Consider the following 15386-nt stretch of genomic DNA (forward strand, 5'->3'; position numbering starts at 1 on the left):
TGGAAAAAATTAGTCCAAATACTGTACTATGGCCACTCTGACAGCCAATTTTGTGCTAGAAAATATATATTGCCATAGTTCATTCAATTCTATTGTACAATATTGAGCAAGTAAATTCTTAAACTACTTTCGTTGGCGATTCAGCTGAGCTGATACAATGTTCGAAAGTTTCTCTTTGTGAGTCATTTTTGCATAGCCGGCAAAAATTTTGATCTTTTGGAATCTGCTTTCTTCTTGCCATTACATCTAATGTAGGCCAAAGATTTTATCTAAACCGTAAATATTTATTACGTGTATATATGGCGATGGACATTTAATTAATCTGCTATTAATTGATATTGCTTATGACCAAACAGATTTGCATTGAAGTCCTTGTAATGTAAACATTTGCTTCGATTATCGCTCCAATCATCAGAAGATCTGGTTAAAGATAGTAGGCAAACTCGGGCCCAACAAACACTTTCTTAGCAAGGCACAAAGTTTCCACACCACTTGAGAATGCAAGGAAAGTAGACCAAGTTCAAATTGAATTATTGGTAATGGCGTAGAATTTGGAAGGCAAAGAACTTGTTTCCGATTCTAATTTGTCCCACCATTTGTGATCTTTGGGCTTTAAGGTGTTGGGGAGAAGTTGGACCCACCAGGCATCTGGGGGTCCCGGGTTATGGGAAGCCCCAACACCTCCCATCTTGCCCAAAGAAATGTAGCAGAGTTCCAAGCAAGCATCATGTTCCAAACTGGTGTTTATTTCTGGGCAGCAAAAAAAACCACACAGGGCTTTGTGCACAGAGAAAATCCAGGCACCGTCTCAGAGACTGGCTTGCAAGCTAGCTTTGTAACACACTGCAGGCTGACTTTACAAAATTGGACCAGCTCCCAGAAACCTATCTCATCCTGAGATTGTCTGCTTAGTGGTTTGTGACATGTATTGCCCTTATAGGAACTCTGATCTTTGGACCTTCATGTCAGAGGGCTGGCTTGGCTGCTCCTCCCCATTACCTAATTCTAAAATTGTTGCATTGTGAATTTGTTCCCATTAGTTTTAGCTGAGCAGTCTTTTCGCCCCTGGGCCCTCAGCGTTCATTGGCCAGAGCTGAGCCATTCTTGTTACAATTATGTTTCAAATGATGTCTGGATCTTGCGAAAATGTCTTTTGTTCCCAGAGAGAACACTGGGCCCTGGGTGTTCTGCTCTGAATTACTCGTATTTATGAAGGATTAAAAATGCTTGTCTGCCAGAGTTCACTGTCGTTCAAAGAAAATCTTAATTTTACTGAAAGGCCTTGAGCTGCTCCTGGGTTTGCGAGGTGCATTCCTGAAGCCAGCACGAATCCCCACTGCGGCTGGTGTTCAGTGCGACAAGTGTACTTGGCTTTACACTGTGCCATTTGATAATGTATGAATTGATATAGTGCCGTTAGGTTAATTTATGTGAGCATCTGCAAGCCTTTAAACAGGAATTCTTTTGTTTTGTAAATTCTGCATGGTGGCACTGCTGCATTTGAAGCTAATGTAGCATGAAGGCTGCAGTGTTGGTGAAGTGAGGGTCTTTCAGCATATTTGTCACCCATGGGCGCACTGGGGCCTGGTGCAAAATGATGAGTGCGCTCATTATTCTTCCTGCTGATCTTTCTGTTGATGTGACTGGGGTGAGGGGGGGGCAGGAGTGATCTCGATTTTCACTCTTCAAAGGCTTCTATGCCATATGTTAGGATTGGAGTCACCTTTTGCTGGTAAAATGAGATAATGTGTTGTACTGAAAATGTTCCATACTTTCCCATGAGTAATTTTGCTTGTGAGATTAGGGAGCGTAATTTAACTTTCAGTGCTTGCTCATGTACCGCACTTGTCAGTGTCAGCTATTATCACTATTTAATACTTGTATTGGGGTACTCTCAGGAGTTCAACATTCTGTAACTTGCATTTATACAACCGTATTTTTTGCCAGCATTTGGTTTACAAACCTTTATTTGGATCTTATCTGTATTAATCACAAGATGATTTGCTGCCACATATGCATCGATCATTGAACAGTTTTTGCAATCCAATCAAACAAGAACATATTGAAAATTTTGGATGCAAGGATACACCCTTGCTTGAGGCCACGATGGGTAGTTCTACAGTTGCCCTGCTAAGGTTAACCTAACTTGCATGGTTGTATTCGTATGCAACTGCATGATCAGTTCAAGGAGTGATTGTTGGCAATCAACCAGTTTGTTGTACAAGAGTAAGGGATCCATGGGGTCAAATGCCACTCGGAAATCAACAAATGCTAAATATAGTAGTTGATTCCAAGTGGCATAGTCCGATCGGATCATATTTAGCGTGATGATGTTCGGAATTGTACCAAGACCAGCTACAAAGCCTGACTGAAACGAATCTCCGAGTTGGACTTGAAGAGTCCAAGCATTTAGTTATTTCAGTATAATTCTCAAAGATTTTTCCTGTTCTTGATTTCCCAAATGCACAGGTATCATACAGGAAATCACAATCTCCAGCAATCGCAGCTCCTGCGCTCGTGTCACAAGCTTTTATCCTGTAATGATGTCACAATTCCCAACCCTTCCCAAAAAACCTGAACCGACCCATTGGGTAGCTTGGGTAATAACACCTATAGAGATCCCCTATGAGTTGTTAGATTTGTCTTCCCATGTCGGGTGGGTTCCCCTGAGACTTCCGCAAAAATGATCTATTACATTGTGGCAGGGTCGCAGGATTACCATTGGCCCTCGTATCGTCTACACCACCCCAGGATTTGGGCATGCCGATTGGCTGGAGCGGGCCTCCTAAGGCATGGGACCATGTTTGGTTCACAGCGCTCGGTGTACCTTTTCAAGGTAATGGGAAAGACTGTGTCCCCATTGTTGCCACTGACATAGCCACCAAGCTTGAGAGAGTGCCTGCCAGTTGCAATGTTTGATGGATGACGCATGTATCGAGTCTCTGTCTTTGCCGGGAACGGCTTCTCTTCCCACCGTGGGTAAATGGCCATTTGGCTGGGCTGAGTCACGTGGGTGAGGACTGCAAAACTGAGCTTTTCGGTCTTCAATAACTGAGGTTTTTATTCAGTTATTTTGCAGGTGGCTCCCTGTCCCGAGAGCCAGGAATTTCCCCCCACCCTTGTCCTTGGCTGCGAGCACTGGCTCTGGGCTTCACGAGTCTGCATCTCTTCTTCCCTCATGCCGAGGCCTGTGGCTTCGTGTAAATTCACTAGTCATTCTATGGTTTCCCTATATATTGCATTTTATTTAGAGGTCTGTAGTAGTCGGCATTTCAGGTTCCTTATGCGTTCCTGCAGCTCCATATGGTTAGTTGCAATAAGCGGTTGCAATCGTGCGCCGGGTAAATTTTGTTTTCTTGCATTTCTGTGTTTGGCTAGTGAAAAGGAAACTGACAGTATGTATCTGTCCTCTACAGAACGGTATTTACTTCGTGTATGCATGTGTGTCTGTGTAACTTTGTGTAGGGATGCGAGTTTACTTCGCGACTAACGCTGCTATGTTGTGTTGTCCCTAATGATTCATCACGTCTGGACATTTCTCATTAGTCATCCTGGTCCAGTGATGAGGCCCCTGTATCCACAAAGACATCGACTGGTTAGGGTTTAAACGGCTGTCAGACAATAACTGTTCCTATACATGGAATACACTGGTCCCCCTGGGAGGTTGGCCAAATAGCGACTGGCATCTCTCCTTTCTCATCCTTCGTGCTGACATGCGCATAGGGGACACGAGGGCCATTCCGGGTACTCTCTCTTCAGTCCCCCTTCGAGTTGACTTGTCGACCAATTCTCCAAATGTATTCAGCTTCGCCCTCGGGAGCCAGCTCTTAGTGCATGGTCATATAAACTGTCACGTAACAGCAGTCTCCTTCCGGGTTGCACCACTGCCACTCCCCACCCCCCCAATATTCTTTGTAGATGTTGGGATCCTCTAACACTACTCCGGTCGGGAACAGTGGACACCCTGTTATTTGCTTTCTTGGGGTATATCTGGTTGCGATTATCCGTCTTCTTTGTAAGTTTTTTTCTACTATACAGTTTTCTGGCTATCGGCATTCTGTGATGCGCAGTGTCAGTAGTACTAAAATGAATGCTGCCAGCAACACTTTCAGTCCGTTGGCCATCTATGAGAAGATGTATGACAGCCAACCTTCATCTTTACCTGCACCTTTTTGCTTCTTCCTCCATTTTGGCATGTATTTGTGGTACTGGTAACTGCCTCAGTGAGTATCCCGTTTTCTTCATTTGCTTGGACAAACGTACAGCAAGAAGATCCGATCTTGGCACAAACCCCTCCTTCCATTGCTGTGAGGAGATTCAGAACATGCCTATTGGGAAGGGCCATCAACCTTACTGCTCGGAGCTGCTCTTTTATGGCTTTGAAGCAGTTGACCGTTATGGTTTGCATCCACTCCCACCTCGTAATCTGGAGCCATTTTGCGTTTGTGTATGTCTGTACAGCAGGAACGATGGGCCTGAAAACCTTTTTGTTTTGCTGAACAATCAGCACTCGGGTGGTATGTCATCCAGAGTCTCCCACCGCTGATGAAGTTCCCTCTCTTCACCCTAGTTAATTCTACAGACCCTTTCTCTCTTTTGGCAGAGTTCATGTTAGTGAATTTGTCTATTTTGATATCTTTGTGTAGAACTACTAATGCTGGCGTGTTGATGTGTAACAGTGAGCATATTTCTCCCCAGTAGGGTGGAACCTTCTCGTATTTTATTTATTTGCATTTATAAAGTGCACAACAGCGCTTGGGCATCGCAGCGCTGTTACAGAAGGCTTACTTAGTTACATATGTGCTTGCAAAAACATACAGGTTGCCTGACCCCATGTGGCAGGGTGGCAGCAGCATACAAATGCAGAAAGTCAGTTTAGGTGGTCATGGCTTGGAGGACAATGAGAAGGAAGGTGAGGGGCACGCACTCACAGCAACACAGGCTACCATGGGATATGGGGTGTAGGAAGTAAGCATCTCTAAATAATCTACTAGCTTTGTGTTGATTCTGGACAAGTATTTTTAAGTTTATTTACACCGCGCACTGAACCCTGAGGTAACTGGGCGCCAGAGACTTAAAGGAGGTTACAGGAGAGTAAAGACATACAAGATAATAACAGTAAGTGCAGTTGACCGGGTTACTTGGTGGTCGAGAGGCAGACATAGGCTAAAAGTACATTAGTGTGTCGGACAGTGGTGGAGTTCTTGTTGTAGAGCCAGGACTTCGCTTTCGGTCTGAAGGTCCAAAAGGAAGGTTCGGTGGTATAGCATTCCATTGTTTGGTGGCCAGGAGCAGAAATCTGGAGCCGCCTGCTTTTTTGTTTTTTGGGAGAATTTGGGGATGGATAGGTAGTGGGAGTACAAAGGTCTGGCTGGTCTGGTAGAGGCGTTTGCTGAACTTGTTTGCCAAGTATTTGGGGTTGCCATTAGATAGGCATTTGTGGACGATGACGAGGGATCTGAGGGTGATTCTGTCTCGTACGAGGAGCTAGTGGGCATCTTGTCTAAAGCTGGGCATCTTGTCTAAAGCTGGGGATGTACGAGTGCCGCGGTATACTCCTAGCCGCTCTGAGGGCATTATTCTGCAGCTCCTGCAGTTTGTTCAAATTGCGTTCTGAGGTGCCAAGAAAGTGTTGCAGCAGTCCATTTTTGAGAGTACTAGCGCTATGGCTAGTGTAATGCAGCTGGACGGCGAGAGGACGTGTTTGCAGGCATTGATGAGCTTATTTGTATAAGCTGTGGAGGAGGCTGTGACGTTCACATGTTTTTTGAGCGAAAGTGTGTAATCTTGATAGACCCTAAAGTTTTTTTTTTTATTTTAAACTTTTGTTTTATTAGCATTTTTTATAATACAACAAACGGCTCAAGGCAAATTCGAAAAGATATACAAATAACTGGGCCAACAACCCTCTCCCTCCCCGAACAGACCCTCCCTTCCCCTCCCTCCCCCCCCCCCCCCGAAACTTGACCCGGATGGGTCTCCTTGTCTGGGGAGACGCTGCAGAAATTTTATTTGTCCGGAGCACGAGAAAAAAGTTGTACGTTGACCGTTTGTGGCTGCACATCGTCCACCAAGCCCCGGGCCGTGGGCGCCCGATCCCTCCTTCTTTCCTCCTCGTGGGTCAATGAACGTCCCATCCCCAGGTCTGCTGTGCCCCGAACCAGTTCGCTTGGAATGTGCCCAACTTGTTGTTCATCATTGCTGTCAATTTGTCCATCAGAAACATGTTCTTGACCTTTTTCAACCAGACCTCCTTCGATGGGGTCTCCGGGCTCTTCCATTTTTGTGCCAGGGCCACCCTCCCCGCCCTCAGCATGGTTTCCCACATTCTTGGGTATCTGGATATGTCTGTGTCCTCTGGGGGGAGGCCCAGCAACATTGTTAGCGGGTTCTGGGGGAGCAGTTCCTCAGTGATTTCAGCGATCCAGCCCCGTACCTCTGCCCAATATGTCTGGACTTTCGGGCAGTGCCACCACATGTGACCTCTTGTGCCAACCTGATCACACCCCCTTGGACATGCGGGGGACACTCCTGTGAACATTTTCGCCAACTTCGCAGGATCCCTGTGCCAACCCTGCAGGATCTTGAAATTATGTTCCATGTCCGCTGTGAATAAATTCCCATGGAAAGCTATCTTAAATATCCTGGCCCAGGCGTCCTCAGATCTCCTCCCCCGCCAAATCGTTCCAAAAGGTGCGGAACCTCCTCCTCTCCCCTAGGTTGACAGTGTTCAATATTCTATACATCCCTGATGCCGCCCCCTTCCTGGAGGCCGCCCCCTTCCTGGAGGCCGCCCCCTTCCTGGAGGCCGCCCCCTTCCTGGAGGCCGCTCCACGAGTTTTTCGAAGGGGGTCAACTGTCTTTTCAAGTTCTGTCCCCAGGCTTGGTCGCACAAGATCCCCTTCAGGCGGAGATATTCGAAAATGGAGAGGGTCCCCTGCCCCAGGCTTCTCATTTCCTCATAGGGGCGGAATTCCCCCTCCTTGAACATTTGCCCCGCCCATTCCATCCCCGAGTCGGACCAGGATTGAGCGTTGCGAAACCCCCTGCTTCCCAGTCTAAGGGGGTGACCCCAGAGCGATGACATCGGTGACGGCCATGACGTTAGATGCGCTGTCTGGGGGCTTTCCCGCCAGATCGCCCAGAGGACTCCCAGCGTTGGGTGTGATTTTAGTCTATTCGGAATGAATTTGCTTGGGGCCCACAGGAGGTCTCTGACTTTGAGTGGGTGGGCGTCCATGTCCTCCAGGTATGTCCAGTATGTACCCATCCCCTCCTTCATGTGTTCGAGGAGTACGCGCAACTGGGCAGCGCGAAAGTAGAGTTGGAAGTCCGGTAGCCCGAACCCTCCCTCCTCCCTCAGAAGGGTCAGGATTGCACTTGCTGTCCTCTGGGTCCTGCCCTGCCATATGAACTCACGCACCGCATTCTGAAGGACCCTGAAAGTTTGGTCGGGAACACTGGTTGGGAGCGCAGTGAAGAGATATAGTAAGCGCGGGAGTATGTTCATCTTCACAGCCGTCATACGGCCGTACCAGGACAGGATCATTGACCCCCATCTCCTCAGATCCGCAGTGACCATTGCCATTACGGGGTCAAAGTTAGCTGCGGCGAGGCTGGAGAGGTCCCGGGTGAGGAGGACGCCCAGGTATCGGATGGAAGACCTACCCACTTTTATCCCTCCCAGGCTGGACAGGGAGTCCAGGGTCGGGTCCCTTGTTCTCATGGGGAGCAGGACTGATTTAGAGGCATTAATCTTGAGCCCCGAGAGGCGACCATATGCAGCCATCAGGGACATGAAGGGGGGGGGGGCGAGGATCTCGGGTCCACCAGGTAGGCCAGGATGTCGTCGGCGAACAGGGAGAGTTTAAATTCTACTTCGCCTCTCTGGATCCCCCTGATGTCTGGGTGTGCTCTGACTGCTATGGCCAGGGGTTCCATGGTGAGGACATAGATGAGGGGGGAGAGCGGGCAACCCTGCCGCGTTCCCCGCGAGAGGGGGAAAGGCTCCCGAACCCTGGCCTTTGGAGCCCTATATAGCGCCGCCACCCAACCCATGTGTGCCCCGAAGCCCATTTTCTGGAGGGTGAGTTCCATGAATCTCCACTCCACCCTTTCAAATGCCTTTTCTGAGTCGAGTGATAAAAGACGCACGCGTCAAGGTCCAACACCTGGGCGTAGTGGAACAGGTCTATAGTTTTTCGGATATTGTCACAGCCCTGTCGTCCCCCTAATGAACCCCACCTGGTCTCCGTGGACCAGCTTCGGGAGGACCCCCTCCATATGCCCCCTGATCACCTTAGCCAGGATCTTTACATCGGTGTTCAGCAAGGAAATTGGGCGGTAGGAGGAGCACTCCGAGGGGTCCCTACCGTCCTTGGGGAGCACCACTATTATCGCCTCCATCATGGAGTCCGGGAGGGGTCCCCCTTCCAGCACTGCATTGAATACCCTAACCAAGTAGGGGGATAGGGTTGAGCAGAACCTTTTGTAAAAATAGACCGAGTAGCCGTCCTCGCCGGGGAAAGTACCCCCTTTCATCCCTCTGATCACGCGCTCCACTTACTCCGTCACCGGGCCCTCCAACCCCTCCGCCGTCTCCCTTGATAGGGCCGGGATCTGTATTGAGCTCAAAAACCCCTCAATCTCTGCCTCCCTCCCGTTAAATTCGGACGAGTATAATTTCTCGTAGTATTGGCGGAAGGCCTCCCCAATGTGGGTTGTCGTAACCTATCTCTCACCCCCCCCCTGCTCCTGACTGCTTTCACTAATCTGCCTCTCTGTACCTCCCTCAGCTTCCAAGCTAAAATCCTGTCTGCCTTGTCCCCTTTTTCATAATACTTTTGTTTGACCAATTGGAGGTTTCTCTGTCTGGTGGATGAGAAGGTCCCTCAGCTGGAGTCTACAGTCCTCCAGGGCGGTCACCTGGCCTCGGTCCAAGGGGACCGTGGGGAGCCCCCCCCGGTTGAAGTTGGGCTATTTTCTCCCTCAGAAGTCTCTCCTGGGCCTCCCTTTCCCTCTTTTTCTGGGCACCCATTTTGATCAGGATTCCTCGTAGAGTGGCCTTAGAGGCATCCCATAGGGTGTGTACACCTACCTCCCCATTATCGTTAAGGTCAAAGAAATCTGTGATGGCCTCGAGCATCCTGGGCTAGTACCTCGTCCTTTAACAGGGAGTCGTTGCACTTCCACCTCCCCCTGCGTTCGCTTAAACCTCCCCTTGCTATCGTAATTCGGACCAGATCGTGGTCGGACCAGGGAACGGGGTCAACCCTATGGCCTGAGGTGAATGGGTGCAGGATCTCGTCCACCAAGATATAATCTATCCTGGAGAACGATTCGTGGGTGGCTGAGTAGTATGTGAAGGGGGGGTGTTCGTTCTGGGGATCGGGATCGTGTCCATCAGTCCCAAGTCTTGATTAACCCCTTGGAAGTTACGCGCCATGGTCTCGTCTGATGCCCTGGAGGGCTGCGGGCCTGTGCGTTTTCTGTCCCGGGTAGGGTCCAGGACCATGTTGAAGTCCACCCCCCCCCCCCACCACCGCCGAACCATTGACAAAGTGCTTGAGTTTGTCCCCTACCTTTTCCCAAAATAGGGTCTGGCCTTCGTTTGGGGCATAGATTACAGCTAGGGTGAGTGGGGCCCCCTGTAGGGACCCCCGTAACATCAGGTAACGGCCCTCTGGGTCTTTCAACGTGGCCTCGTTCTCGAAGCCTGTATTCCTCGATACTAAGATGGCAACCCCTCTCTTTTTGCCTTTATGGGAGGCACTGAAGACCTCCCCTATTCCTCCCTGCATTTTGAGTTCATTACTCGCGGCCAATGAGTCTCTTGCACGAAGAGAAAGTCGAGGTTGGCCCTTCTAAATTCCCTGCAGACCAGGGACCTCTTTGTGGGGGTATTTAAGCCCTGTACATTTAGGGAGCCCACACCCAGGGGGGGCAGACTGTCGGCCATAATCTAAGACTTCCTCTCTCTCGGTCAACGTACTCGACATGCTCTTCCTGATGTGCTCCCTTGGTTCGACTTTTCGGGCCCCGACTCCCCCCTCCCCTTCCCTCCGGGTGGGCCAAGAACAAAAACCCAACTGCCCCCCTTCCCTGAACCGTCACTGAACCACCCCAACTTCGTGTCCCCCCTCCCCCTTCCCTGGCGTTCGGCCAAATAGTTTTGCCATTCCCGGCTACTGGCCGAACCACCAGCTTACCCGCTGCAGCCGGGCATTCTGTGGAAAGCGTGTTTCTGTGAGCCCCCCCCTCCCTCCTAGCCGTGCCGTCCCCCTCATTGCTCCCCCATACTTGCTGTTCGTAGGGACGCTGTTAATGAAGAATCCGCTGACTTTTCTTAGTGTCCCACATGACTCGGTGGGTTTCCCCAGGTCTCAATCCTCGGGGTCGTTCCGCTCCCCCTCCTTGACTGGTGATGGGGTATTCATTTTCCTATATTTCCTTGCTCCGGTTTTACGTCTCCTGTCCTTCGGGCCCGGGCTCCCCGGGGTTTCCCTCCCCGGCCCCGCCAGGGCCCTCCTGGGATCCGAATCCACAACGTAGTCCTGGATGGCCATTCGTATGTCATCCTCCGTGGTCGGGGTTGACCACTGGCCCATGTACTCAAAGGTCAGAGAAGGGGTAGCCCCAGCGGTAGCGGACCCCCTTTTCTTTCAGCAGGAGTGTTAGTGGGCGACACATCCTGCGTTTGGCCAGGGTGTAGGCGGAGAGATCTTGGTAGATTGAAATCTGAGCGTTGTTGTAAGTGATCTCCCGAGCCTTCCTGGCTTCCTCCAACACCTTTTGTTTTTTCGGAGTAGTAGTGGAACCGGACCAGGATAGAACGGGGTCCTTGCTCTCCCCCCAGCCCTGTGCACTCTGTCGAACGTGGGTTCCGTGGTCATCTCTTCGGCAAAGAGGAGGGTGTTGATGTCTCTCACCGCGTGGGTAATGTCTCTTTCCGTTTCCCCGTCCTGTTCCGGTACCCCGAAAATTCTGAGTGTTCCTCCTCTCCCTATTTTCAAAGTCGTCCATCTGCCTGGACCTTTCCTCCTCTTTTCTCCAGGGCCAATCCTAGGTCCATCTCTACGGACGTCGATGTCTGGTTGGCCTCAACCTGCAACAGTCTGTCTTCGACCTTGTCTACTCTTTGATCTCGAATTTCTGGGCAATGTCAGATCGCATGTCCCTGATCTCCTGTAATATGGAGGCAAAGCCTCTTTCCATGGCGGACGTGGGGGGACCTGGAGTCTGACTGTGCAAGTCCCTTGGGGGGGCTTGGGCTTCTCTTGCTGGGCGCCTCTCCTGAAAGCGGAATTCCTGTAGGGTTTGCCGCCAGTCCATCGGGCTCCCCCCCCCCGGGTTAGCCAGTGGTTCCCCTCCTGGGGCTCTCGGATCGGGGGCGTGACGGTGGTAGGGAGCCCCTGAGCGAGGCGCGCGCCTCCCTTACCGTTGCGTGCTGCTGCAAGGAGTCTGCGCCGGGCGGGCACACGCCCCACCATCCCCAGGTGGGGGCCACACACCCGGGCCGAAGGGCCGCAGTCCGCTTAGGCTGCCGCTGGTCTTTATGGGCCAGGATACATGGGCTGCCCCCCTCGTCACCACACCTCCGTCCTCACGTGTGGGGGGGAAACGCTGTCGTCCCCGGGCGGGCACACGCCCCACCAAGGTCTGGTGGGGGCCTCGCTCCCGGGGACCGTGCGTCGCTCGTGGGGGCAGCAGGGCCCCGGGTTCAACACGGGCGGGGCACCACACTTGCCCGACCCCATAGGATCTTCCTGCTCCGGGCCTTGCTTCTTCACGGCGTGCGGCTGCCCAGTGGAATCTCGCCTGGGCTCTTCACTTTGTGGCGTGGGGCCGGCTGTCCTGCTGGGGGTGGCCCCCCGGTGTTCTGGGGTTCCCGCTCCTCTCCAGGGGGGTCACCAGCGCGGGTCTTCCCAGCGCTGATTTCTGTCCATCGACGGGGGGGAGGGGCGCGGGTCCGTGGTGCTGATCGCTCCGACACCCACGATCCGCCCTGGACCAGGTGCTCGATCGGGTTGAGGGATCCGTCGAGGTAGGCGGGAGAGGTGTGCGCGCAGCTTCCCTGCAGCTCCTCCACGCTTCTTCGGCGCCGCGGTCGCCGAGGCTTGGAGCGGCCTCGTCCCTGCCCGACACGGGTCCCGTTCTCGCTGGTCCGGGGCCCCGAGCGTCGCTCCTTTGCTCGTTAGGTGCCCGGGGGGTTCCTAGCGCCCCTCCGTCCTACTTCGTCCACCTGGAGGGCTTCGGGGTGGGCTCAATCCCCTGCTACAGCCCAGCTACGGCGGGAGCGGCATAATCAGGCAGCCATTGCCTGCGCGCCCCCCTGGTGGCCTCCGACCCTAAAGTTTTAATGTCTTTGGCCACAGTGATTAGGTTACCGTCTATGTTGATGGAAGCATAACCGGGGGTCCAGTTTGTTTTTGATTGCTACATATATTGCCCTTTTTAAAGACTGCTTATTTATTGAGTATAGGTGTTACTTGGCTGCTTGTATTTGTTGATTTCATTGCTACAGCACAAATTTCCCTTCTTGAGAGAAGCCTGGCTGCTCAGTCACACTACCATCTTGTGTAGTACAGGCCTATACCAATAGGTGGGTTACCTAATACCAAGAGGACAAGGGTTGTGTAGTCTCCCACAGGGTTACTACATCCATTCTTGCCTAACAACGCCTCTGCAAGACTTAACCATAAGAACACCTTCCGCGGTTCAAGCTAGCTAAGCCCTATACACCGGGATACCGTCAGCCATGTCCCGAGCTACAATGTCCAACCCACAGGAAATCCAATATTTACATAACTTTTGCCATCTGTACCCTTGAGGTCTAGGCCAACTGCTACAACTAATATCGAATGTTCCCTAACCACAGACAATTCCACTTCTACGTCTTACCACCCAATACTCAACACTACCCCACTTCCCTTATGGCTGAATCTATACTTGCACCGCTGATGTCACTCGGCCACCGACTCTCCCCAAATCTGCCACTCCACCCTTCCGTCTGCTGGGGGTTCCACAGACAGGATTTTCTCCAAGGCGGCTCCTTATGGCCTTTTCACGGGGTGCACCTTCTGTGGGGTCCTAGTTTTCCATGGGTCACCTCACAGCCCTCCAGGTGTTGACGGAAGAGAGGGCTCTGTGCCGATCGAACATAGCAAACTGCCCTCTGCTAACAATTTGTTAGGTATGCCAGAGGACCGGGGGTTCATACCACAAATTCATAGCAGAGTACCCAGGGCCCATCGAGCCCTCCCCTGGCAATGACTGAGGACTCTGCCATGGGGCAAGTGGGAACTGTTTCCCAAACAGACGGGGATCATACAGGAGATCACAATCTCCAGCAAGCACGGCTCCTGAGTGTGTGTCAAACTTTTATCCCGTAATGTCACAATTCCCAACCCTTCCCAAAAAAAAAACTAAGAACCAAACCCATTGAGTAGCTCGGGTAATAATACCTATAAAGATCCCCTATGAGTTGTTGGATTGATCTTCCGATGTCGGGTGAGTTCGCTTGAGACTTCCCCAAAAACCATCTATTACATTGTTGCAGGGTCGCAAGGCTACCATTTGCCCTCATATCCTCATACACCAGCCCAGGATTCTGTCTGTCTTCGCTGGAAACTGCTTCTCTTCCAATTTCTGGTAAATGGCCATTATTCAGCTGGGCTGAGGCACGTGGGTGAGGACCGTGAAACTGAGCTTTTCAGTCTATAATTACTGAGGATTTTATTTGGTTATTTTGCAGGTGATTCCCTGCCCCGGGAGACAGGAATTTTCCCCTTGTTTTTGGCTGCGAGCACTGGTGCTGGGCTTCACGCTGCGAGTCTGCATCACTAGTCATTCCATGGTTTCCCCTATATATGGTATTATTTTCTTTAGAGGTTAGTAGTACTCTGGCCCTTCCAGGTCCCTTATACGTTCCTGTAGCTCCATATGGTTACTGGCAATAGGCAAGCTTGCTCTGGGTGAACTTTGCTTTCTTGCTTTTCTGCGTTTGGCTAGGATTCTGACAGTATGTATATGTATCTGTCCTCTATCTACAGAACGGTGTATGCATGTGTGTCTGTAACTTTGTGCTGGGATTTATTTTGTGACATTAGTCCACCTGGTCCAGTGATGAGGCACCTGTATCAGCGAACATCGGCTGGATAAGGTTTGAGCGGTTGTCTATCTGTTCTCAAACGCGGAATACACCGGTCCCCCTGGGGGTTGGCCAAATAGCGACTGGAATCTCCTGTTTCTCATCCTTCGGGCTGACATGCGCATAGGGGACAGGACACCAGGGCCATTCAGGGGACCCTCTCTTCACTGTCCAACTCCTTGCCGTGAGATCTGGAGTTGTAATGTGCAGTGTGGGCATAAAAATGCAATTCCAAACCAACTTTTAGAATCGCGTTTAACACAAACGTTAAAAGGCAAATAAAAGCTAGGATAATGGGCAACCTTCCCCATGCCGTCTTTTGAATCATAGGATTGACTGTCTATATGAACTCTTGTTTGTGGTAGTTTCATTGGTTTCATTTCGGATTTATTCCTTTCCTTTTTGACTGTTGATTCGAGTTGGGCGGTGACTGGACGCCCTTTCTCAAGACACTAGATACGCATACGTTATTGTTGCTTTTTATATTTTTTACTGTATTTTTCATTTTATGGGTTCCTTGTAGCCGTCTATCTGCAGGAACATGGCTGGCTTCCTTTAAGCGCTCTGGCGTCTCATGCCCGATGACGCTTTTTAGTTAAATTTGTTTTCTGACTCGCAGTCTTTCTTCAGTGTTTACTTTGGCAACAGCCACGGATCGGCTCTGATGATACAGGGGCCGACTTACTTTTAATGTTATACATGACGACCACAGTCACAAGGCGGAAGCAGCACTAAATAAGGTTTATTATTTTTTTAACTAGTTATCGACATAACCGAGATACTGTTAAGTGCAGAACCGAAGTGCTGTTTAAAACTGGAGTGGGTGTATCTCAATCCAACACGAAGCACTTCCAATTAGCAGCAAACAGGAGAGTAATCTGATCCGGCTGCAAAGACTGCCAAACTGTAATGGCGCACATGGCACACTACACCAACATACCCCAATACATACCGTCCTAGGAATTAATGTTCAATATTTATCATTATATCATATAGTCCAGTTAAGCAATAATAAGCTACTAACATTTACAGTAGGAATGTGAACCATCAACTCTGATCACATTGCATGTCACTAAAGTAAGATGTCACATCACATACAAGGGCGATCCACATTACACCCAACAAAAATGGCTATCATACGTATGACTACTGGATTGGGGTAACGCTTGTGTCCCATAGCAATAAACTTAATAACGGTGCAAATTTAACATTTGATGACAGTAGCTGAAACCAGCTT

The 15386-nt window shown here is 50.6% G+C and overlaps 1 protein-coding gene across 5 annotated transcripts in view; it reads left to right on the forward strand.

The window, feature by feature from the left end:
* The window catches only part of SDHAF1 (succinate dehydrogenase complex assembly factor 1), a 172136-nt gene that overhangs the window by 9209 nt on the left and 147541 nt on the right, over positions 1 to 15386 (forward strand). The gene's annotated exons all lie outside the window — the stretch shown is intronic.

The sequence above is a fragment of the Ambystoma mexicanum genome, chromosome 6p, assembly GCF_040938575.1.
Source record: "Ambystoma mexicanum isolate Mex_15411 chromosome 6p, UKY_AmexF1_1, whole genome shotgun sequence".
Taxonomy (NCBI): domain Eukaryota; kingdom Metazoa; phylum Chordata; class Amphibia; order Caudata; family Ambystomatidae; genus Ambystoma; species Ambystoma mexicanum.